The following is a 23,750-nucleotide window of genomic DNA, read 5'->3' on the forward strand; positions in this document are numbered from 1 at the left end:
GGATTGATTTATTTGGACTAAGGTTTAAAGATTTCATTACATAAATTTTAAATTGTCACCAACAAAATTGCAGAAAATTCAAAACACCACCCAAAAAAATCTAAAAATGAGAAAAAATGAGAAAAAAAAACAAAAAAGGGAAAATAACGAAGACTGGCTGTACAATTTATGTCGTGATTATTACAAAGTCTAGAAAAAAATGTCAATTCATATTAGAATATTAGTGCACACTAAGATTATAGATTCACACATGTAGATCTCTATTACAGTAATAAGTAGCAGGGATTAAATTACATAAATTGAAGCTAAATCATTAATATCTACTTGTAAAGTTCCTCAATTAACAGAACAGCATATTTCTCAGGTACATCACAATAACATTCTTGGTGCAGCAAACAGAAGTCCCTGAAAAAACATATGAGACGGATTATCACTTGAAAGAAAACTGCACAATTCAAAGGCCGAAAAATAGCTGATCAATATGCCCCTATATGGTCAACAGCCACATATTTCCAATAACGAGAAAGTTTTAGGTTATTTAGTTCCAGAGGTTCAATAAGTTCCATGAATAATTCAGGTTTCACTGTGAACATTTCCAATTACCTGCAAAAGGGAAAGAATACATCATCCTCACTATACAGATCAGTCTATGGTATACACATGTTGATGTATTATGTACAAAAAAGAAGAATATTGTGTCACAACAACAACATATAATAGCTACTCCTATAACCAATAGTTGCTAAACCACATGTTTAAGCCCCATTGAAATAGCTTAACTAGCAGCAGTCAACAGAAGCTACAGGTTAATAAAAACTACGTCCAATAGACAATTCATATATCGAAAACATCAACTGCATGACAGGCACCTAAAAAGTGTCTAATTACGGGAATAACATCAACTGCATGATTTCTCTATTTATACACTTCTAAAGATCTGGTGTTGGTCTATGAATTAATCAAAAAAAGCACATTGAAAGGAAAAATGGCACAATCTACAGTTGTACTCTTCATCAAAGTAAAAAAAATCAGTTTCAGAGAACTGAAACTCCCAAACCTGCACATGATCTGAGACTGAATTTTCTAGCTAAATTTCAGCAACCTGAACCATAATTTCAGAATTTTAGAATTCAGAATTGAGCTCAATTTCAGCAGGTCCCCAACATATACACTGCACTAATGCAGTCAGTGGGTAAGAAACACAAGCACATTCAGAGTGTATAGATGGAATTGATGTTCCTACTCTTGTTTGTTTTTAAAACCAAAAGAATTGCATATTCCTGGGAAGCTGTTAAGAGGGAGATGTGATATTCCTTTGATCCATTTCCACAGTGAAGGACGCATTTCACAAGGGGCATCCTAAATTCCTAAAAATGATGGCATCCTTTACAGAATTACAGGGTCATGGGAATCAATAATCATCTTCATCTTTCGTGGAACACGTGTTGTATTAACAAATCCAATGGCCAAAGCAGTTGATAGACACTCAAACTACCAGAATTAAAGGGAAAAAAACAAAACAGAAACAAAATCAGAACAATACCAGATTCTATGCTAACTGACTAGAATATACTTGCTGTCCTATTTCAGCTAATGACTCTGAACAAACACATGTCATTCTCTATTACAAATGCATATATGCCATTCTCTAGAACTAATGCAGAGCAAATCTGAGCACCCAGGGACAGTAGTAAAACTTAAAACTTAGTACTACCTCTGTCCCAAATTAGTGGTCATTTTGGCTCTTTTCTTGCAATGTTTGACCATTTGTCTTATTTGAAAAATTAGTGCAAATATAAAAACGGATAAGTCATACGTAAAGTATTTTTGATAATAAAGCAAGTTACAAACAAAATAAATAATAATTCTATAATTTTTTGAATAAGACGAATGATCAAAAGTTACAAACAAAAACTCAAAGCGACAAGTATTTTGGGACAGAGGTAGTACTATATAAATCTGAGCACTGTTTAACAGAACATTATCGAAACTCAAGAACAATTAATTTAGGCAGGACATAAACAATAGAAACTCTAGGCAGAACATACCTCACAAAAGCACCCAATCTCATGTATATCAACCCTGTCAATACAAGAAAACCAGTTAAGACAACACGCTCTGAAAATTCGTGTGAGCTACTTACTACACTGCAGGGCTTGCATTGAAAGCTGAAGATAGCAATGTTAGCTAGCTTTTAAGCTAATTAATTAGCCAAAACTAGCCTAATTAACAGTGTGAAATTAGAAGGGTAGGTTTGTTTAGTGTTTTGCCAGGTATAAAGGCTTCAGGTTGGGTTAAATTATGCTGCTTGTTGGGGGGATTAACACTTAACAGCCGCAACTTTAGACCTTAGACACGCCACAAATGTATCTTGAAGCTAATCTCTACTACTTAAAAAATAATCCGTAGTGGTGATGGTGAAGCCAACGTAGACGTGTGACCTATCAACCGTGGGATCAGAGATCGGACGCTTCTCCGGATCCGCAGTAGACGAGAAAAATGGCGCCCCCCAATCGCCCCGTCGTTGTGCCCCTCCTCTCTCTCTCTCTCTCTCGCACACCCCCACCCCGCCGCCGCCTCCGCCTCCGTACCCCTACGCCGTGCCATCGCGCCTCCACCACTCGTCGCGCCCTCCACACGCCGCCGCATCAGCGCACGCGTCTTCCCCCTCTCTCGGTCGCTCCCTCCGCATCTCCCCTCCTCAACCCCTCGATCCACGTCGCCGCAGCCCCCTCCCTCGGTCGCTCCCTCCGCTTTCCTCCCCCGCATCGCTCGCGCTCGCTATCCAACCGCCGACGCCACTCCTCCCACCTCTTCGCCGCGCCCCGCCACGCCTCCACCGCCGGCGCCCCCATCGCCACGCTGCGCTACTCCGCGGTGCTCGGGATTGAGGCCGCCGTGCTCGTTGGCACAGCTCGGGACTCCACCTCGTCGCCGATCCCGCCCTCTTCCACTGGAGCTCCCTCGCTAGCCCGATGCAACTACATAAATGCAAATAAATGCAAGCTGCAGGTAATACGCTAATGCTCCCCATGCCCAAAAGGTGTTCGACAAAATGCTTGCTTAGACGTTACAGTTGTGATGTTCAGGGAAATCACTTAGGTTTTAATCCTCGCTGAGCCATATCATATATGAACTACGCCTGCCGCCGCTGCTCCGTCTCCGCCCTTCGTGCCGCTCGGGAGGAGTTGCGACGGGGTCGAGCCCCTCATCGCCGACTACCCTTCTCCGCTCGCAGCCACCGTCGTAGCGTTTAAGTCTCTGCATATGCTGAATCTGAAAGTACCAGCCTGCTCTTTTCTGCTCGTTGGGGATCAATAGGAAATGAATTTCAGACCGATACTAGCCTGCTGTTATAAGTCTCTGCATATGCTGAATCTGAAAGTACCACTTATAGTCATTATAGAACCAAACAGGTTGGAGCTTGCATGCTCAGTTGCGAACAGATGTATTTAGGTGCCAGTCTCTTCGGTTTGCCCATGGCTGCGATGCACAATAGCAGTTGCGAACAGAGTTTTCCTTCCTCGTATACCTCTATGTCCGTCTGATGATGATATGTTCCCGTTTCGCTTCAAGAGGAAGCAATTTCCGGTTAGATTGAGCTTTGCATTGACCATCAATAAGGCGCAGAGTCAAACAATTCCAAATGCAGGCGTCTACTTACCGGAGCCTGTCTTCTCTCATGGTCAATTATACGTCGCGTTGTCTAGAGCAACCTCTAGAACAAACATAAAAATACTATCGATGCCGGTAGAAGACAAGAAACAAAAGAAAAAGTCTAAGTGTACTGGCGTGAAGGACAATGAGAAGAAAGGAAAGGAATTGTCTAAACAGGCTGCAACATACACAAAAAATATTGTGTATAGAGAGGTCCTCACAGATTAGAAAAGGTATATTATGCGACTAATTAACCATCCACAATATGCTTGCTTAAATTCCATTCTTTCTGTAATTTTTATATTCCAAGTCAAACATTTCGTGTGTTTTTTTTCTTGGACAGTAGTAAACATTACTTTCGGTGGGATTTTGGCAAGGCCTATATACACCATTACAGGTATTGTGATCAACTGCAGGTTTTTTATGTGCTACTTATACTAGGAAATGAAAAATCGAAGATTTTTGCATTGTCGTTGTGTCCTACAACTCTACGAGTTTGGATGCAGGATGCTAGCGGACAAGTTATCCAGTGCCTGAACTCTGCTTTATCTAACCTGGTGGCTGACATTGACAACAAATCTATTTACAACACTCTATTATTAGTCTATTACCTGACTCTGGAAAACAACCATCAACTGCAAAACCATTTGATTCACATCCCTTCACCTGATCCCACCTGGTTTCTTGCTTAGGTAGCTTCATGGTAAGGTCAATATGGAGCTGATGATACTTCTATATGGTTCTTTTTTCTTCTTCTTTAATTTTTTTACCTAACAAAAGTACTGAAGCATAGTTCTTAGGTCTGATGATTTATTTAGCTGAATGCTGATTGTTTTCTCTTAAACCTTTCCACGCAGACTATGACAAAGGAAATTTGGATGCAGGCATGTCACAAACTGATTTCATCATTATGGAATCTGCAGAAATTCCAGGCTTTGGTGGTACTAGCTGGACTGACCAGGAGACCTTGCTTCTTTTGGAAGCTTTAGTAATTTTGCAAGCAAAATGGGGTGACATTGCAGAGCATGTTGATACAAAAACCAAAGCACAATGCATGCTGCACTGAGCAAGAGCGTTCTATTTGTTCAGTAAAATTTGTCGGTCCATTTGGTTGTGACGGAGCGTGGGGCTCCTCACCGGGAGACCGCGCAGGCCCCCCTTTGCCGGTTCGGCCGGGGACCCTAGGTGAGACTCTAAGCTCCCAATCTGTATGTGGAAGGTTCGCCAGACAGGAAGCACAGAAGACGCCGGCGATGTATACAGGTTCGGGCCGCTTAGAAGCGTAATACCCTACTCCTGTGTTTTGGTGGATTCGTGTGTGAAGGAGCTACAAAGTATGAGCCAGCCTCTCCCTTATTCTGGGTTCCTAATCTGGAAAAGTCCAAAAAAAAAACCTCCCTTCTCTCAGTGGGCAAGGTCCTCCTTTTATATCTTAAGGGGATACCACATGCACCATCCCCCCTCTCTGTGGGGACTTACCCTACCTTTTCATAAATGGACGGAGATTTGCATGGTTGCCGTTCGAGTCACCTTCTGATGGGACGGCCCGCACATACCTCCACTTTCGCCGGGAGCAGGCGCGACGCGGAATCATGGCTGTCTGCTGACGACATGACCGGTGTCAGACTGGTCACAAATCGGTCATTCTTGTCCACCACGCGTCAGCTTAGCAATCTGCACGTTGGCCCTTCTTCACACAATATTTTGCCTGTAATGGTTAGGATGAAGCCTGGCATATATCTGACCAGGACTAACGTGCCATCTCTGGGAGGTAACACGCTAGCTCCAGCTGGGGACGAGTGCCTAGAAGCCCTCGTCCTGACGGGATGGGGCGAGGCGTGCGTCAGATCGCCTGTCGCCACCTAACTCGCGATCTGACCGGTCTGTGATTGGTCACAGACCGGATAAATGAGTACACTGCACCGCGTTACATGCGGCGTGACACGCTCAGCCAAACCGCAATAAATGTGGTTAGGTGAGCCCCACTGTGCCCACCTAACCCATACACGCGGAGCGAAAACCCACGAGGGGTCGGGGCGCCTCGACCCTCGGGGCCGAGGCGGGTGCGGCTCGACCCCCTCGGGGGGGCTAAGAGGAGGGCGAACACATCACCCTCGGGCCCGACGTCCCCCGAGGGTGCCAGGCCACGTGGGCGATTGTGTCTGCCTCAAACCTCTAGTCATGATACTCCCGATCCCATGTCACCGACAGTAGCCCCCGGCGTTATGCCAGGGCGATCGCCCTCCTTAAGGGAAGCGGTCGGGCGTGACGCCACTCCTAAGGCCTGGTGACAGGTGGGACCGGTCTCCACAATTGGGCAGAAACCCAACGGTCAAAAATCACGCACATCGGCAATGGTAACTCGGTTGTCAATAATGAGCGGTCTCTTCAAGACTGCCACATTACTCGAGTAGCACACGAATCTGGACATGGCGATTCGTTTCATCTGGAGATATGGTAACGTCGCTTCGGTCGGCGAGCGTAATTAACGCGCGCACGATATGATCTATCTCGACCGCCACAACCGCATATCCACCTCATGCACCGCAAGCGGGCGAATGGGATTAGTGGAAGCGTGGGCGCGAGAAACGAGGGGGCGAAATAGTGGGCGCGAGAAGCGAGGAGCCGGGCACAGCGTTGGCAAGAGTATAAAGGCACTGAGGAAGGGATTTGTTTCCTTCCTTTCGCCATTATTCCCCTTGTCTTCGCCGCTTGCGCCCTAACTCCTTCTTTCCTGTGCCCTACCTTCGCCACACGCGCTCGCTCTTAATCTTCTCTTCCTTCCGGCGCCATGGCACGGGGCTCCGCTCTGCTCGATGGTAGCGTGCTGCCGCCCTCCCGCATCGTGAGCGAGAGGCAGGCTGGGCTGCCGCGCCGCTTCATGCCGGAATCTGCCACCGGCCGGGAGATAGTCACGCTGGGCGAGGGACGCCCGGCGCCAGACTACCCGGGGCGGTCCGTCTTCTTTCTCCCTTTTGCAATGGCAGGGCTGGTTCCGCCATTTTCTTCTTTCTTCATGGATGTTCTGGAGTTCTACGATCTCCAGATGGCGCACCTCACCCCCAACGCGGTGATGACATTGGCCATCTTCGCGCATCTGTGCGAGATGTTCATTGGGGTGCGCCCATCTCTTCGGCTGTTCCGGTGGTTCTTCACCGTGCAGTCGGTGTCGCCGCCATCGGTAGTTGGTGGCTGCTACTTCCAGCCACGGGGGCCGGTGCCGAACCGCTACATCCCCTGCGCCCTCCGCAAGAAGTGGGACGACTGGAAGAGCGACTGGTTCTACACCCCCCTTGCCGACGAAGTGCGCCTCCGACTTCCGAGCCAGCCCCCGGCTCAGGCCTCCAGCTGGCGGGCGCCGGTAGATCTGGGGGATAGCTATGACGCCGTCCTCGACCGCCTGGCGGGCCTGCGATCCCAGGGGCTCACAGGGGCCATGGTGTACGGCGACTACCTCCGTCGTCGGATTGCGCCGCTCCAGCGGCGCGCTCGGGGCGCCTGGGAGTACACCGGGTCCGAAGACTTCATGAGGACTCACCAGGGAGTGAGATGGGACTGGGCTCCTGAGGACTTCAAGATATTGGTCCAACGGGTGCTGAATCTCAACTCCGTGGAGGCGGCCCTCATTCCCCAAGGAATCCTCCCCCTCTGCAGCGATCCAGACCGCGCCTCCATCCTGACCATTATGATGGCGGTCGGGGCCTCAGAGGAGCGAGCTCCAAAGGGCCACGACGGCGCAGGCGGGAGCCGCCGGGGGGAACAATCTACCCCGAGAGGGGGTCGTGCTTCTGGGTCCCGCGACAGGGGCCCGGGGAGCAGCCGCCCTGCCGACGCCCGGGGGAAGAGGAAGCAGGGAGGAACACCTCCCCCATCTCCCCGAGGGGGCGGGGCGGCGCGTGCCAGCAGCAGGCGCCCGGAGGGGGCCGCGCCAACATCGCAGCCCGAGGGGGAGCGCAAGAAGAAGCGGCCCCGCAAGATGGGGGAGACAGAACCATCTCGGGGAAACCTCATTTCCCCCCCCCTAAAGTGGTCGTTTAACCGACCCCCTCGCAGGTTCGTCTCTCACCCATCGTGGTTGTATTCATTCTCTCAACGCGAGTTTTCACTCACCCATCTCGTTCGTCTTCTGGTCTTTTCTTTTGTTTCAGCGAGATCCCGTCGCGTCCCTCCCGCCATTCCAAGTCCGGCCAGCCTGAGGCCGAGGATCCGGCGGCCGCAGAGGCCCGGAGGCGGGAATCTGACCGGCGAGAGGCCGCGGATCGCCTACGGGAAGCCGAGGAGGCCGTCTAGGAGGCCGCCCGGGCTCGCCAGGCCGAGGAAACCGCTCGGGAGGGAGCCGCCCGGGCCCGCCAGGCCGAGGAAGCTGCTCGGGAGGAGGCCGCCCGAGCCCACCAGGCCGAGGAAGCCGCTCGGGAGGAGGCTGTCCGAGCCCACAAGGCCGAGGAAGCCGCTCGGGAGGAAGCCGGATTTCGCTAGGACGAGGCGATGGCGACTTCCGAGGCAGCTCGCGACGAGGCCGCGGGCGCGTCGCTCGGGCCCACTCCCTCGGGCGACGCTCAGGCGACAACTTCCGGGGTAGCTGGCGACGAGGCTGCGGGCGCGTCACTTGGGCCCACTCCCTCGGGCGACGCTCAGGCCCAACCAGGTCCGGAGGACATCCCCGCGTTTGGCACGTCCATCGGCGGGCCGAGCCGCGTGGCATCTTCTCCGAGGCGGCTTTTCCCCACGCCTTCTGCTGCCCTACTGAGCGCAGAGCCCCTTCTGCAAGCCTTGGCCGCCGCAAACACCACGGTGTTGGACGGGTTAAGTGCCCAGGTGGAGGCCCTGCAGGCAGAGCGGGCGGAGCTCGATGCCGCTTGGGCGCGTGTCGAAGAGGGGCGACGCTCGGTGGAGGCCATGGTGGAGGTGGGCTGTAAGGCTCACCGCCGGCACATCTCGGAGCTTGAAACCCGTAAGAAGGTGCTAGCGGAGATCGCCAAGGAAGTGGAGGAGGAGCGGGGGGCTGCCCTCATTGCCACCACCGTGATGAACGAGGCGCAGGACACCCTCCGCCTTCAATACGGGAGCTGGGAGGCGGAGCTAGGGAAGAAGCTCGACGCCGCCCAGGGGGTGCTTGACGCTGCCGCTGCCCGAGAACAGCGGGCGGCGGAGACCGAAGCGGCGTCCCGGCGGCGCGAAGAGGCCCTTGAGGCGCGCGCCATGGCGCTGGAAGAGCGCGCCTGCGTCGTGGAGAGGGATCTGGCGGACCGCGAGGCCGCCGTCACCATCCGGGAAGCAACGCTGGCGGCGCACGAGGCTGCCTGCGCCGAAGAAGAGCTCGCGCTCCGCCTCCGCGAGGACGCGCTCACCGAGCGGGAGCGAGCTCTCGAGGGGGCCGAGGCCGCGGCGCAACAGCTGGCGGACAGCCTGTCCCTCCGCGAGGCAGCGCAGGAGGAGCAAGCGCGCCGTAATCTGGAAGGTGCCCGCGCCGAGAGGGCCGCACTGAACCAACGGGCCGCTGAGCTCGAGGCGCGGGCGAAGGAGCTGGACGCGAGGGCGCGCAGCGGCGGGGCGGCCGCGGGCGAAAGCGACTTAGCCGCCCGCCTCGCAGCTGCCGAACACACCATCGCCGATCTGCAGGGCGCGCTGGACTCGTCCGCCGGGGAGGTCGAAGCCCTCCGCTTGGCAGGCGAGGTTGGGCCCGGCATGCTTTGGGACGCCGTCTCCCGCCTAGATTGCGCCGGTCGGCAAGTGGGCCTCTGGAGAGGGCGGACCGTAAAGTACGCCGCCAACCAGGGAGGTCTCGCCCAGCGCCTCTCGAAGATGGCCGGGGCTCTCCAACGGCTCCCCGAGGAGCTCGAGAAGACAATTAAGTCATCCTCGAGGGACCTCGCCCAAGGAGCGGTGGAGCTCGTCCTGGCGAGTTACCAGACCAGGGACCCCAATTTCTCTCCATGGATGGCGCTGGAAGAGTTCCCTCCCGGGACCGAGGACCGCGCGCGCGCGCAAGTCCGGGATGCCGCCGACCATATCGTCGACAGCTTCGAGGGCTCGGCCCCTCGGCTCGCGTTCGCCCCCAACTCCGACGAGGAGGGCAATGCCGGTGGTGCAGACAACAGTGACGACGAGGCCGGCGACCCGGGCGCATCGGATTGAGCCCCCAGACCCCCGCCATTCTTCAGTTTTTTCTTCTTTTCTTTCTTCTAAGGCCTTCGGGCCTCTTTTTTGTATAGATCAACTTAATCTGTAATCAAAAATGAAGAAATTTTTGTGTCAATTTCATCTTGCTGTGTGTATGAGATGAGGATGATCTGTGCCGTGGTCCTTTTGTGTCTTAGCTTGATTAAGGGTTCGTGCCCAGGTCCCAGTCCTCAAAAGGCGCGGGTCGGGGCTAGTGCCTGGGGAGATCCACATGTCGAGACTGGCCAGGCCGGGAACGTGGTGACCGAGGGTTATGGGTGACCCGATTGTGGGTTTTTACCGATTCCCCCCCGGAGTTCACCACGCCCCAGGGCACGGCTCGGTTCTGGGCCCCGTTTGGCGAATTTAGCCGACCCGAGCCCCCGAGGGCAGGATTGAGCACGAGTGACCTATTTCAAGTCAAGATTCTTCAAAAGGAAAAAACAGCACAGACACAGCCTTTAGGAAATTGAAACTGCTTTTATTGAAATACTGAAAAAAAAAGAAATAAGAATGTGCATGTGTGGCAGCCCCCGGCCAACCTTGCACGCCCGAGGGGGTGCGGGGTTGGCCCGAGCCCGAAACCTGACACCCGACCCCCCCCTCAGGGGTAGAAGCGACGAAGGTGTTCAATGTTCCACGGGTTAGGCAGCTCAGTGCCGTCGCCCGTGGCCAGCCGTATGGAGCCCGGCCGGGGGACGCCGACCACTCGATACGGACCCTCCTACATTGGTGAAAGCTTGCTCAATCCAGCACGCGTTTGGACGCGGCGTAGGACGAGGTCGTCGACGCAGAGTGATCGGGCCCGGACGTGACGCTGATGGTAGCGCCGCAGGCTCTGCTGGTAGCGCGCGGCTCGGAGGGCCGCGCGCCGCCTTCGCTCTTCCAAGTAGTCGAGGTCATCTCTGCGAAGCTGATCTTGATCAGCCTCGCAGTACATGGTGGCCCGAGGAGACCTCAGGGTGAGCTCGGATGGGAGAACTGCTTCCGCGCCGTAGACGAGGAAGAAAGGCGTTTCCCCGGTTGCTTGGCTTGGTGTAGTTCGGTTTGCCCAGAGCACTGCTGGCAACTCCTCGATCCATGAATCGCCATGCTTCTTGAGTATGTTGAAGGTCTTGGTTTTAAGGCCTTTGAGGATTTCCGCATTAGCGCGCTCCACTTGGCCATTGCTTCTGGGGTGGGCAGGTGAGGCGAAGCAGAGCTTGATGCCCATGTCTTCGCAGTAGTCGCCGAAGAGTTCACTAGTGAATTGGGTGCCATTATCCGTAATAATACGGTTAGGCACTCCAAACCGGGCCGTGATGCCCTTAATGAATTTAAGTGCGGAGTGCTTATCGATCTTGACGACCAGATAAGCCTCGGGCCACTTAGTGAACTTGTCGATCGCGACATACAGATACTCAAACCCGCCCGGGGCCCGCCTAAACGGTCCCAGGATATCGAGTCCCCAGACAGCAAATGGCCACGAAAGTGGTATGGTCTGCAGGGCCTAGGCCGGCTGATGGATTTGCTTGGCGTGGAATTGACACGCTCTACATCGCCGGACCAGGTCGACCGCATCATTGAGAGCTGTCGACCAATAGAAACCTTGGCGAAAAGCTTTACCAACCAAGGTGCGCGAGGCGGAGTGGGCTCCGCATTCGCCTTCATGGATATTGGCAAGAAGCACAATGCCTTCCCGAGGAATGCACTTCAGGAGGATTCCATTAGCCGCGCGCCGATAGAGGGTCCCTTCTACCAGCACGTAGCGTTTGGAGATGCGATGGACGCGTTCACTCCCTTCGCGGTCCTCGGGTAGAGTCTTATCTGTGAGGTATGCTTGGATCTCGGCGATCCAAGCAATCAATCTAAGGGAGCTGGGAGCACTCCCCTCGGGTCCCGAGGCCTGGACTCCGACGGGCCTCGGGGGCCGGTCAGGCGCATCCGTCTCCCCTAAGGGGTCGGGTCGCGCCGACGGCTGGGCAAGCCTTTCTTCAAAGGCGCCCGGTGGGGTCTGGGCTCGTGAGGACGCGAGCCGTGAGAGTTCGTCGGCCATCATGTTATCCCGTCTGGGCACGTGCCGAAGCTCAATCCCGTCAAAATGGTGCTCCATACGCCGTACTTGGCGCACGTAGGCGTCCATCTGCGGGTCAGAGCACCGGTACTCCTTACAGACTTGGTTAACGACCAGCTGGGAGTCGCCTAACACCAGGAGGCGGCGGATCCCCAGTCCAGCTGCCACTCTGAGTCCGGCAAGGAGTCCCTCGTACTCTGCCATATTATTGGTCACTCGAAAGTCGAGGCGGACCAAGTATCTGAGGACGTCTCCACTCGGAGAGGTCAACGTGACCCCCGCACCGACGCCCTGAAGAGACAGGGAGCCGTCGAACTGCATCACCCAGTGGGCGGTGTGAGGCAGCTGCGAGGGGCCCGAGTTTGCTTCGGGGACCGAGACGAGCTCGGGAGCCGGGGTCCATTCTGCCACAAAGTCGGCGAGGGCTTGGCTCTTGATAGCGTTGCGTGGTTCAAAGTGCAAATCAAACTCAGAAAGTTCGATTGCCCATTTCACCACCCGTCCAGTACCCTCTCGATTATGCAAGATTTGGCCGAGGGGGTAAGACGTAACCACCGTAACCCGATGCGCCTGGAAATAATGGCGCAGTTTCCTCGAGGCCATCAGAATAGCGTAAAGCATTTTCTGGGCCTGAGGGTATCGGGTCTTGGCATCCCGGAGGGCCTCACTAACAAAGTAGACGGGCCGCTGCACCTTTCGGTGGGGCCGATCCTCTTCGCTAGGGGCTGCATCCCTGGGGCGCTCTTCACCCAAGCGGCCTCGCGGGGCGCACTCGTCTTCTGTGCCGACGACCTCGGGGTCGGAGGACGACAGGGGCGGCCTTCCCACAGTGGCCTCGGGGCCGTCCTGGGGGTCGGGGGCTCCTGGCGTCGTCGGACAAGCGGGCAAAGGGCCAACTCCGGTCGTCAGGGGCCTTAGGCCACCGTTCGGCTCGGGGGCCTCTTCTCCCTGCTCTCTCCCGGGTCGAATCGGTACAGGGTTAGCCTCGGGGTCAGAGGGCGATAGGTGCGGCCTTCCCGCAGTGGCCTCGGGGCCGTCCTGGGGGTCGGGGGCACCTGGCACCGTCTGACAAGCGGGGAGAGGGCCTGCTCCGGTCGTCGGGGGCCTTGGGCCACCGTCCGGCTCGGGGGCCTCTCCTCCCTGCTCTCTCCCGGGCCAAGCCAGCACAGGGTGGGGGTGCGCGGAATGAGGATTGTCCTCATCGCGCTCCACAACCAACGCCGCACTAACCACTTGCGGGGTCGCCGCTAAGTAGAGTAGCAAGGGTTCATTTGGCTCCGGGGCGACCAGAACTGGGGGAGAGCTGAGATACGCCTTCAACTGAGTGAGGGCACGTTCAGCTTCCTCCGTCCAAGTAAACGGCCCGGAGCGTTTGAGGAGCTTAAATAAGGGTAGCGCCTTCCCTCCCAGCCTCGATATGAACCGACTTAGGGCGGCCATGCAACCGGTGACGCATTGCACATCCCTAAGCTTGCTGGGGGGCGCATCCGCTCTATAGCTCGTATATTCTCGGGGTTGGCCTCGATGCCTCGGGCAGAGACCAAGTACCCGAGAAGCTTGCCCGCAGGTATAACGAACACGCACTTATCGGGGTTCAGTTTTATGCGGGCGGAGCGGAGACTCTCAAAAGTTTCCGCTAGATCCGAGAGTAAGGTCTCTTGGTTGCGCGTCTTTACAACCAAGTCATCGACATAAGCCTCAACATTACGTCCTATTTGGCTACCCAAAGAAATTCGAGTAGTACGTTGAAAAGTAGGACCTGCATTTTTTAACCCGAAGGGCATTGTTGTATAACAATAAGTTCCTATGGGGGTAATGAACGCAGTTTTTTCCTCATCCTCCCTAGCCATGCGAATCTGATGGTAACCAGAGTATGCATCTAGAAAACACAAAAGGTCGCACCCCGCTGTGGAGTCGACAATCTGATCTATGCGAGGCAGGGGGTAAGGATCCTTAGGACATGCCTTGTTAAGGTCGGTGTAGTCGATGCACATCCGAAGCTTGCCGTTCGCCTTGGGAACGACCACCGGGTTCGCCAGCCACTCCGGATGGATGACCTCGCGGATGAATCCGGCCTCCAGAAGTCGCGCCACCTCCTCGCGGATGAAGGCTTGACGTTCCGGGGCCTGGCGCCGCACTTTCTGCCGGACCGGCCTTGCGCCCGGCCGTACGGCGAGACGGTGCTCAATCACCTCCCTGGGGACCCCGGGCATATCCGCCGGTCTCCATGCGAAGACGTCAGCGTTTGCCCGCAGGAAAGAGACGAGCGCGTCTTCCTATTTGCCGTCCAGAAGACCACCGATCCGTGTGGTCTTGGACGGGCCGTCGCCCAGGGCAACCTCCTTGACCGGGACCTCATCGCACGTGACTATCCGCTGCCTCGGGGCGGCGGGGGCGGATGTGCCAAGCCTCTCGTCGCCACCCTCGGGCTTGGACACGACGGCGAGGCGGTCCGCGCGCTGCTCCATACAAGCGAGCGCGACTTTGAGGTCGCCATGGACAGAGATGGGGCCATCGGGGCCCGGCATCTTCATCTGGAGGTAGGCGTAGTGGACCGCCGCCATGAACTTTACCAACGCGGGCCTCCCCAAGACCGCGTTGTAGGGCAGACTGAGGTCCGTCACATCAAAGTTCACCCGCTCCGTGCGGAAGTTGGCGGGTCCACCGAAGGTGACCGGGAGGTCGATATGACCTAGCGGCCAAGTGTGCCCCGGCGTCACACCGATGATCGGCTGGGACGGCCGGAGCATCATCCCCGGGGCCTTGATGGCGTCAAAGGCTGCGGGGGAAAGGATGTTGAGGGCTGCTCCTCCATCAATGAGGACACGCCCCAGCTTCACGTTGCAAACAGTGGGGGAAACCACCATTGCGATCTGTCCTCCCCGGGCAACGCACGGTGGGTGGTCGGTCTGGTCGAAGGTGAGGGCAACCTCCGACCACCGCGCCCGGCGCGTCGCCTCATGAGTAGGGGCCGCGGCCAGAAGCTCTCGCTTCATGGCCTTGAGGTTCCGGCGAGAAACGTGAGCACACGCTCCCCCATCGACAGTGGCAACGATGGCCCCAGGCTCTTGGAAACCTAGGTCATCATCGCTGTCATCGATGTCCTCGGCGGGGGCCTTCTGCTTGGCCTCACTTCGCCGATTGCCGGAAGGAACCGCCGGGGACTTGCCCTCTCGGCGCTCCTGCCTCCTCTCCTCCTCCCACTTCCTCGTCCGCTCAGCCAAACTTTTGACTGCACGGCAGTCCGCGAGGTCGTGAAGGGAAGTGTTGTGGACGGTGCACCACTTGCCGGTCGGGCGCTCCCTGCTGGGAGCGCCGGCCTCCTTCTTTTTGTCTCCCCAGGCCTCCCCTTTCGGGTGGCCCGCGGAGCGCCCTCGACGGCGAGGACATGACCCTCATCGTCGGTATGGGCTGACCTCTTCTTCCTCCTCCTGTCACGCCGCCCTGTCTGAGCAGCGGATCCGGGGGCGGCCGAAGCTGCCACACCGGAACCGGAGGGGTTCCAGGTCCATGCCTCCTCCTTACGAGCCACTCGGTCCGCGAGCTGAAAAAGCTCCGCGGTAGTCTGGGGCTCTTTGGAGGCGATCTTTTCGAGCATACGGTTGTGCCGCACACCCCCCCTGAACGCGTAAATCACCGCGTGTGCAGGGATGCATGGTATGGTGTTGCGGACTTGACAGAACCGCTGAATGTACGATCGAAGTGACTCATCGTCCCTTCGCTGTACTGCGTGCAAGTCCGCTTCCTCACCGGGGCGCGGATATGTGCCTTGGAAGTTCATGGTGAACTGTTGGCACAAATCCTCCCAAGAGTGGACAGACGCGGGTGGCAAGTTCATTAGCCAACCCCGTGCATGTCCTTTCAGGGCCATGGGAAAGAAATTCGCCATGACCCTGTCGTCACCCCCGGCGGCCTCGATCCCGGTCGTGTAGACCTAGAGAAACTCGGCGGGGTTGACGCTCCCGTCATATTTTTCGGCGATGGTGGGCCGGAACCTTGGGGGGCAACGGACATTCCGAAGGCTCGCCACAAAGGCTCTACAGCCGACACCACCAACCGGGGGCACGGAGGGCTGGTCCCCGCGTCCGTGTTGAGGTGACACTCTGGACGAGGAAGCGCCCTCCGTTGCGTGGGCAGCACGTCGGTCATTACGCCGGCGCTCGATGCTGGTGCGGGCGTCCGGCCCCCCACGCAGATCTTCCCGGGTCGAAGGAGTCGACAAAGGAGTGGCGGCCGAATGGCGAACAGCGGCTGCCGCTCGTCGTGCCCTCCGTCTTGACGACGCGGAGCCGGTGGTAGCAGCTCCAGAGGCCTTGGTGGCGGAGGACCGCCCACCAGCATCTAGGCGCTGCCGTGCAGTCATGACCAATTTGGCCACATCGTCCAGCCAACGTTGGGCTGGAGACTCCGGTTCATGGGCGACGGGCGGGTGACGTAGGAGCGCGCCTGCAGCTTGGAGCGCGCCCTGGGGCGTGCTGCCGTCGCCGTAGACGAGGAGACGACGCTCCCCATCTCGCCGCCCTTCTCCACCTCCTGTGGATGTCGAAGTCGCGGATCCTTCAGCCCTCTCGAGCGCCTTTTCCCGCCTAGGACTTTGGCGTGGAGGGGGCGGTGGAGTACGAGCTCAACGGCGTGGGTTTGGCTCCCCGTCGTCACCGCTCATACTCGGGGAGAGGTCGCGCGCCTTTGCTGGCTCGGCCATTGGGCTGAACAGGAAAATGCTTGGCGCACACGAAGGAGTGCGAGAGCTCAGAAGATCACTCGCAGAGTCCCCTACCTGGCGCGCCAGATGACGGAGCGTGGGGGTCCTCACCGGGAGACCGCGCAGGCCCCCCTTTGCCGGTTCGGCCGGGGACCCTAGGTGAGACTCTAAGCTCCCAATCTGTATGTGGAAGGTTCGCCAGACAGGAAGCACAGAAGACGCCGGCGATGTATACAGGTTCGGGCCGCTTAGAAGCGTAATACCCTACTCCTGTGTTTTGGTGGATTCGTGTGTGAAGGAGCTACAAAGTATGAGCCAGCCTCTCCCTTATTCTGGGTTCCTAATCTGGAAAAGTCCAGTCCAAAAAAAAAAACCTCCCTTCTCTCAGTGGGCAAGGTCCTCCTTTTATATCTTAAGGGGATACCACATGCACCATCCCCCCCTCTCTGTGGGGACTTACCCTACCTTTTCATAAATGGACGGAGATTTGCATGGTTGCCGTTCGAGTCACCTTCTGATGGGACGGCCCGCACCTACCTCCACTTTCGCCGGGAGCAGGCGCGACGCGGAATCATGGCTGTCTGCTGACGACATGACCGGTGTCAGACTGGTCACAAATCGGTCATTCTTGTCCACCACGCGTCAGCTTAGCAATCTGCACGTTGGCCCTTCTTCACACAACATTTTGCCTGTAATGGTTAGGATGAAGCCTGGCATATATCTGACCAGGACTAACGTGCCATCTCTGGGAGGTAACACGCTAGCTCCAGCTGGGGACGAGTGCCTAGAAGCCCTCGTCCTGACGGGATGGGGCGAGGCGTGCGTCAGATCGCCTGTCGCCACCTAACCCGCGATCTGACCGGTCTGTGACTGGTCACAGACCGGATAAATGAGTGCACTGCACCGCGTTACATGCGGCGTGACACGCTCAGCCAAACCGCAATAAATATGGTTAGGTGAGCCCCACTGTGCCCACCTAACCCATACACGCGGAGCGAAAACCCACGAGGGGTCGGGGCGCCTCGGCCCTCGGGGCCGAGGCGGGTGCGGCTCGACCCCCTCGGGGGGGCTAAGAGGAGGGCGAACACATCACCCTCGGGCCCGACGTCCCCCGAGGGTGCCAGGCCACGTGGGCGATTGTGTCTGCCTCAAACCTCTAGTCATGATACTCCCGATCCCATGTCACCGACAGGTTGAAATATCAATTATGTAATAAGCGCATTCTATTTGTTCAGTAAAATATCACACAATCCTTTTGAGTTGATTAATGGTACTATGTTTTTCTGGATCAGTGATAACCAGGGTAAACAACTCTTAGCATTGATAGTACCAGGAAACTGAATAAAACATTTCCAGAACTGGTGAAATAAGTTAGTTTTTTTTCACTTCAATGATTGTCTCCTCCAAATCATGACGAATACTTTGAAGGCCAGAATACGAGCGGGCGGCACGGAGGGCAAACCCTACCGATATTTTGTAATGTGGTATTCCTCTATGCAGTTTCTCTGTAAGACTGAAGTTATTTCTTTCATAAAATTGGTTACATTCTGATCAGTGCAGTTTATGGCTCTTAATGTTGCCAACGTACAAGTCATTTTATGTAACGAGTTTGAGCATTACTGTTGCTGCTCCTTAAATTTGAGTCAGCGAGTAGTTCTGAAACACTAATTAAATTATGTTGGAATCCTGGAGTTCACGGCTTTATCCCCCGTGATCAACAAAATTCCCCGTAGCAACGCACGGGCACCCTACTAGTTGTCTGTAATGCTGATAATTGACAAGCATGCATGTGCCATCTTGAATCGTCGATGGAGTTCAGAAGAAGGATGGTGTTTGACATACCTAGCTGATGTAGCAGAAGATGCTCCTCGAGGAGGTTCTTGTTGGGAAAGACCCGGTGTCCGGACAGAGGTGACTGAACAGAGAAGTAATTGCCAATGGATCTTGCATGGAGGGATGGCAGCAAAACATAAGCTTCTTCATCCACACGAGCAGCGACAGGGAGAGGAGTAAGGGGCTCACCTGATGTCTGCACTGGGAGGAAGGAAGGCGGCGCCGGGGAAGTCAGTGGCGGCCGCGGATGCGTCTACAAGTGGCTGCTCCGGCAGATCCGATGTGAGGCGGCGGCGGTGTCTACAGCGAGAGCCGAGAGGAGGCGGCGACGCGGGCGGATGCGGTGGAAGGCAGCGGCGCAGGAGGATGCGGTGGGAGGCGCCGTCGCCGGTGGATGCGGTGGGAGGCGCCGGCTCGCGACGGGACAAGGAGAGCGGCGCGGGAGGCACCGACGCGCGACGGGGAGAGACGGCGCCTGCGCCTCTCGGGTGGAGCGTGGTGGATTTCCACCGGTCTGGGTGGTGGATCAATATCCCTAGGGTTTGGGGGGTAATGGGCCGGGATTCCCACCTTCCCGGACCGAACCGAATGCGATTTTTGTCAGCACAGGGATTTTTTCCCCGCGTGGTGGGCTTCCCCGAAGGGGCCGGGGATCTCGGCCTTTTACACTCGAACCGAACGAGGCCTAAGAGAAAGGGCTAGGATACGCACTCCTGAGGAGGCGGAGGTTGCCATCGTAGGCGGCCTGGAGGAGCACCTTCTCCTTCTCTTGCTTCCCCATCATCCCCTTCTCCTCCTCCATGGAGAGAGAGAGGATCGATCGGGCTCGCTCGGGGGTGGAGAAGGCGAGAGAGCGGTAGCGGCAGGCAGTGTGCTACTCGCTACTAGTAGAAGCCTAGGCCCTAGGCATTAGCCCTTGACTGGAGGTGACGTAGGGGCGGAAGAGAAGAAGACGAACGATGCGGAGTGAGTTTTGTAGAGACTGCGGAGTTGGTGGGGAAGGCAGCGATAGTTAGGTCGTGGATACTGGATAGATGATGGTTAACCAAGGTTAACACTCAATTTCTCCCTTTTTAACGATGGTTAAGTTGGAGGTTGGTGTTGGGAACCATCCCATACATGGAAAACGGAGCGGTTTATTAACGTATGATCAATTAAGTATTAGCTATTTTTTTAAAAAAAAATACACAGTTTAGCAGTTTGAAAAGCGTGCACGTGAAAAACGAGAGGGGAGTGTTGGGAACTTGCTCTTGCAAAACACACCAATTTGCACAATAATCTAAACTCAAACAGTTTTTTTAAATAAGATATATATTATATTTTTTAATATTGGCAGTTTACACGCGCAGTTTCTCACGATTTTAAGGCTGTGTTCAGCACTCTGTTTTTCCAACTCATCTCTCTTTTATTCCGCGCGCATGCTTTTTAAACTATTAAAAGGAATATTTTGTTGCAAAAAGTTTCTATACGAAAGTTGCTTTAAAAATCATATTGATCCATTTTTTTTAAAAAATAGCTAATACTTAATTAATCACGCGCTAATAGACCACTCCGTTTCCCGTGCACCAGTAGATTTGTTCCTAACGAACTCAGCCTAAGGCGCTTTAAAATGCATATAAGAAAAACATATGAATAGAAAAAAAAAGTAAAGTCCACTGGCGGTTACTAAACTTACGTGGTTATGTCATCTACCTCTCTATACCCTTGAAATGTATTTACGGATCCCCAAATTTATGTTGATTATTATATAGGTCCAAACGGAAACCAATCCACTCTAAATGCTGACGTGACAATGTCACAATTGGGGCCGACCTGCAAGTGGGAATGACATATCAGTCATATAAAAAAGATAAAATTAAAAAAAAGGAGATAATATGTTTTTAATTTTATTTTTTCCCTATGACTGATACGTGGGTCCCACTACACATATGCACCACGGTGGCATGCCTTGTCAATGTATGAATCGGGTTAGAGTCTGTTTGGAGCTGTAGGACAACCAAAAAAAAGTTTGGGATCTAAAAATATATTTTAAGAGTTTAATGACACAGATGATACAACTGCACAAAGTTTAAGAAGCACTTGCGTACTCACTCTAGAAAAAAAACATAGAAATTAACGTAGTACTAGATGTGTGAAAATAGATATGGAAAGAGAAGCCATTTAATTACACTATATAAACAATATAACTAAGGCGTAACGCCGTGCTTATTTTTCTATATATCTGTCCAAGAGGTTTGACCATAGGAATACAATCCTATAAAAAAAACAGATCTTCCCCCTGTGAATTGAAAAGGACCTATAGGAAATTGAATCCTTCCTTCTTCTTTTTTTAAATTACACGGTACAACGCATACACTCACAACGCGCACACACACTCACCCCTATGAACGCACGCACGCAAACCCTACCCTTATGAGCAGCTTCGAAGATTGGGCCAGCAAATCAATCTGGAGATTGACGACGTGTCACGCCCTGAAGTTCCCCTACCTTGCTTTAAATTCATAAAATAAATCGTCCAAAGAAATGATTTAATTTAACCTAGAGATGAATCCCTAAATTAATAAATGTAAATAATAATTGGAATCGGCATGTGGAATTTTTCTTGGATTCTACATGTCAAAATATGCTAACAGGATTTTTAGTGGAATTTTCAGAGCTCAATAAATAATTTTAACCAATTAAAAACTTTAAACCACAATAAATAATCCCAGGAAAATCCTTTTTCTTTTTCCTCCTTTTTCTTTTCCTTCTTTTTCTCTTTTGGGCCGCCAGCCCAACTCGCCTCCCGTGCCTCCCTCCTTACCGGGCCGGCCCAATACTTCTCCCCTCCCCCGAAGTGCTACCTTCCTCCCCCTCTCCCCCTGGGCGCCGACAGGTGGGGCCCACCTGTCGGGTTCACCCCTAACCTCCAGCCGCCGTGCCCTATGCAAACCGCCGCCCACGCCGCCGCTTCCCCTGCTCCTCCCGTGCCCCACTCCGCCTGTGCTCCGCGTCCCTATCGCCCGCCCACTCTCCCACCACTCCCGCACGCGCACACACCCGCTTGGAGATGGGATTCATTTCGAATCCTCCCCCCTCTCTCTCTCCACCTCCCACGTTGCCGGCCAAATCGGCCACCTTCTCGGCCTCGTCCGCCTCCCCCTTCGCCTATAAAACATTCCCCCGAGCCCCCTCTCTCTTTTTCCCCACTCGCCGTGCTCTCTCGTGCCTCCTACCTCCATCGCGCCGCTCGCCACTAGCACCGCCGCTTGCCTACGCCTCCGGCCATGCGCCGCCGCCGCTGCGCCACGCCGTCGCCGCTGCTAGCTTCGCCGTCATGGGAGCTATCCCGGCCGCCGCTCGGTTGCCCCTACCGCCGTCGCACCGCTCTCCCCACGCCAAGCCACGCGCCGCCGCCCATTGTTGCCTCCATCCGTCGCTAGCCGCCGCTAGGGCCATCGTCGAGCCACTCCGTCATCGTCGTCGGCCTCGCGACGTCGAGAGCCGCCTCGTCCACCCCGCGCACCCCGCCATCCGCCGCTTGCCGCCGCCGTCCGCCGTCGTCTTCACCCACGCCGGCCGAATCCCCGGTGAGGCCTCCCTCCCCCTCTTTTTCTCCCTTCCTCTCCCTCCTAGCGCCGGGCTGCGCCGTGCGTCGCCGCCCTTCGCGCCGGTCGCCGCTGCCTTTCGCACCGCCCGCCGCCGCCTCTCGCCGCCGATTGTCGTCGCAGACGACGCGCTCGCGCAGCCGCCCTCACCATAACCGGCCGGCCGCCTTGAAGCCGAGCCGAGCCAGGCCGCCTTCCTCCTCCCCTTTGAGCCACCGTCTGCTGGGACCCACCCGCTAGGCCACCTCCTCCTCCTCTTGTGCCGCTGACATGCGGGGCCCGCTTGTCGGCGCCGCCCCCCTTGCTGATGTCATCCGGGGTTATTTATTGCGCAATAAATCTATTAAGGTCTTTTCTTTATTAGTAAAAACACAGATAATCTTCTAAAATTCATATCTAATCCATCCAAGCTCCGTTTAAGTCCATTCAAGTCTCAGTAAATTTATAAAAATGCATAGAATCCATTAAAAATGGTTTTGTTTCCTGTTTCAGTAGTCTTATAGCATGTTTTCCTTGTGTGCTTTGTTTGTCGCGTAGATTTCGGCCGCTTCGTCGATCCGCGGTTTCTCGAAGACGTTGCTGTGGTCTCATCAGTGTGAGAGCAAGGCAAGTCATGCATTACGATTGATCATATTATACCCAATTTACAAATGTCCTGTATTTCTATTAAATGTTGCATCGTTTTACAATATCATGTGGGATGGGCCCAACTACTCAGCCATATATTGTTTACCTTATGTTATTGATAACTTGGGTATCCAAATGATTAGATGTTGGCTTAGGAAATGCTTAGCCATGCTTAGTTCAACTAGTACACAAAAGGGGAATCACATTAATGCATAGACTTTGATTATTGGCATAGCTTTGGATTAGTGCCACTGCAATGGTGTTAGTTAATTAAAATACACTACATGGTGGGCTGTGGGTGCATGGTTCTGCTAGTCGTGCCCATGGCAATTAAGGATCGGTTCGCGGGATGCCCTAGAAGAACTTATCGTACTTACCACAAGCCAGCGTGGGCAACGGCTGGGCTTGTAGTGTAGTGTAGCTTTCCTCTAGCCGACGTACCCAGGCGAGGGTGGGCGTGATGGAGTTGGGTCGGCCGAGGTGTCCGGTTGATCGGCTTCTGGATTCACCGCGGCATGAAAGGGGGGCTGCCCGTTGCCTGCTGATGACGGGGGCGAACCCTAAGGTGTGGTGCGATCGGTTAGAGGGGGTTATGCGAAGGATCCTGTCACGGCCTCTTTCCGGTATGTCGTGGTGGCATGTCGGCGCACGGTAACGTGTCGTGGGGCTGTGTCTTGTGGGTACAGTTGTACACCTCTGATCAGAGTAAAACTATTCGAATAGTCGTGCCCGCGGTTATGGGCGATCGACCAGATTCATCGTGATTAGTCTCACCCCTAGTTTAGCTTAATGAACTGGTATAGTTCAGGTGGTTGGTTGGGCCTGTTGCAACCTGGTGTAGCATTGGACAGTGATTGGTTAATATTGATTAATTGCTACAACTGTTTTACTGCTTTCAACTACTGCTTTTAAATGCTAGCTTTATGCAAATGAACCTCTAGCCTCCTTTGGTTATACCCTGCATCATACATTCTCTTCCGGTATGACTTGCTGAGTACAGTGGGTAGTACTCAGTCTTGCTCTCTTTTCCCCCACCCCAGAGTTGAAGTTCTTCTCAGTTGGAGATGTCTCGAAGAAGTTGGTTTTGTCACTGCCGTCAAGGATGCCTGTGGAATAGAGTCACCTCATTGCA

General features: G+C 54.6%; 2 non-coding genes across 2 annotated transcripts; one reads left to right on the top strand and one right to left on the bottom strand.

Moving 5' to 3' along the window:
• Positions 1-144: 144 nt before the first annotated feature.
• On the bottom strand, positions 145-19,339 carry LOC112936431 (uncharacterized). Its single transcript, XR_010735058.1, has 4 exons — positions 18,594-19,339; positions 18,414-18,514; positions 2,049-2,082; positions 145-405 (listed from the first exon to the last, which is right to left on the bottom strand). It is a non-coding gene; the product is annotated as an uncharacterized protein (transcript).
• On the top strand, positions 2,582-4,751 carry LOC4346433 (uncharacterized). Its single transcript, XR_001539675.3, has 5 exons — positions 2,582-3,012; positions 3,090-3,890; positions 4,001-4,054; positions 4,164-4,360; positions 4,515-4,751. It is a non-coding gene; the product is annotated as an uncharacterized protein (transcript).
• Positions 19,340-23,750: the final 4,411 nt, after the last annotated feature.

The sequence above is a fragment of the Oryza sativa genome, chromosome 9 (assembly GCF_034140825.1).
Source record: "Oryza sativa Japonica Group chromosome 9, ASM3414082v1".
Classification (NCBI taxonomy): Eukaryota; Viridiplantae; Streptophyta; class Magnoliopsida; order Poales; family Poaceae; genus Oryza; species Oryza sativa.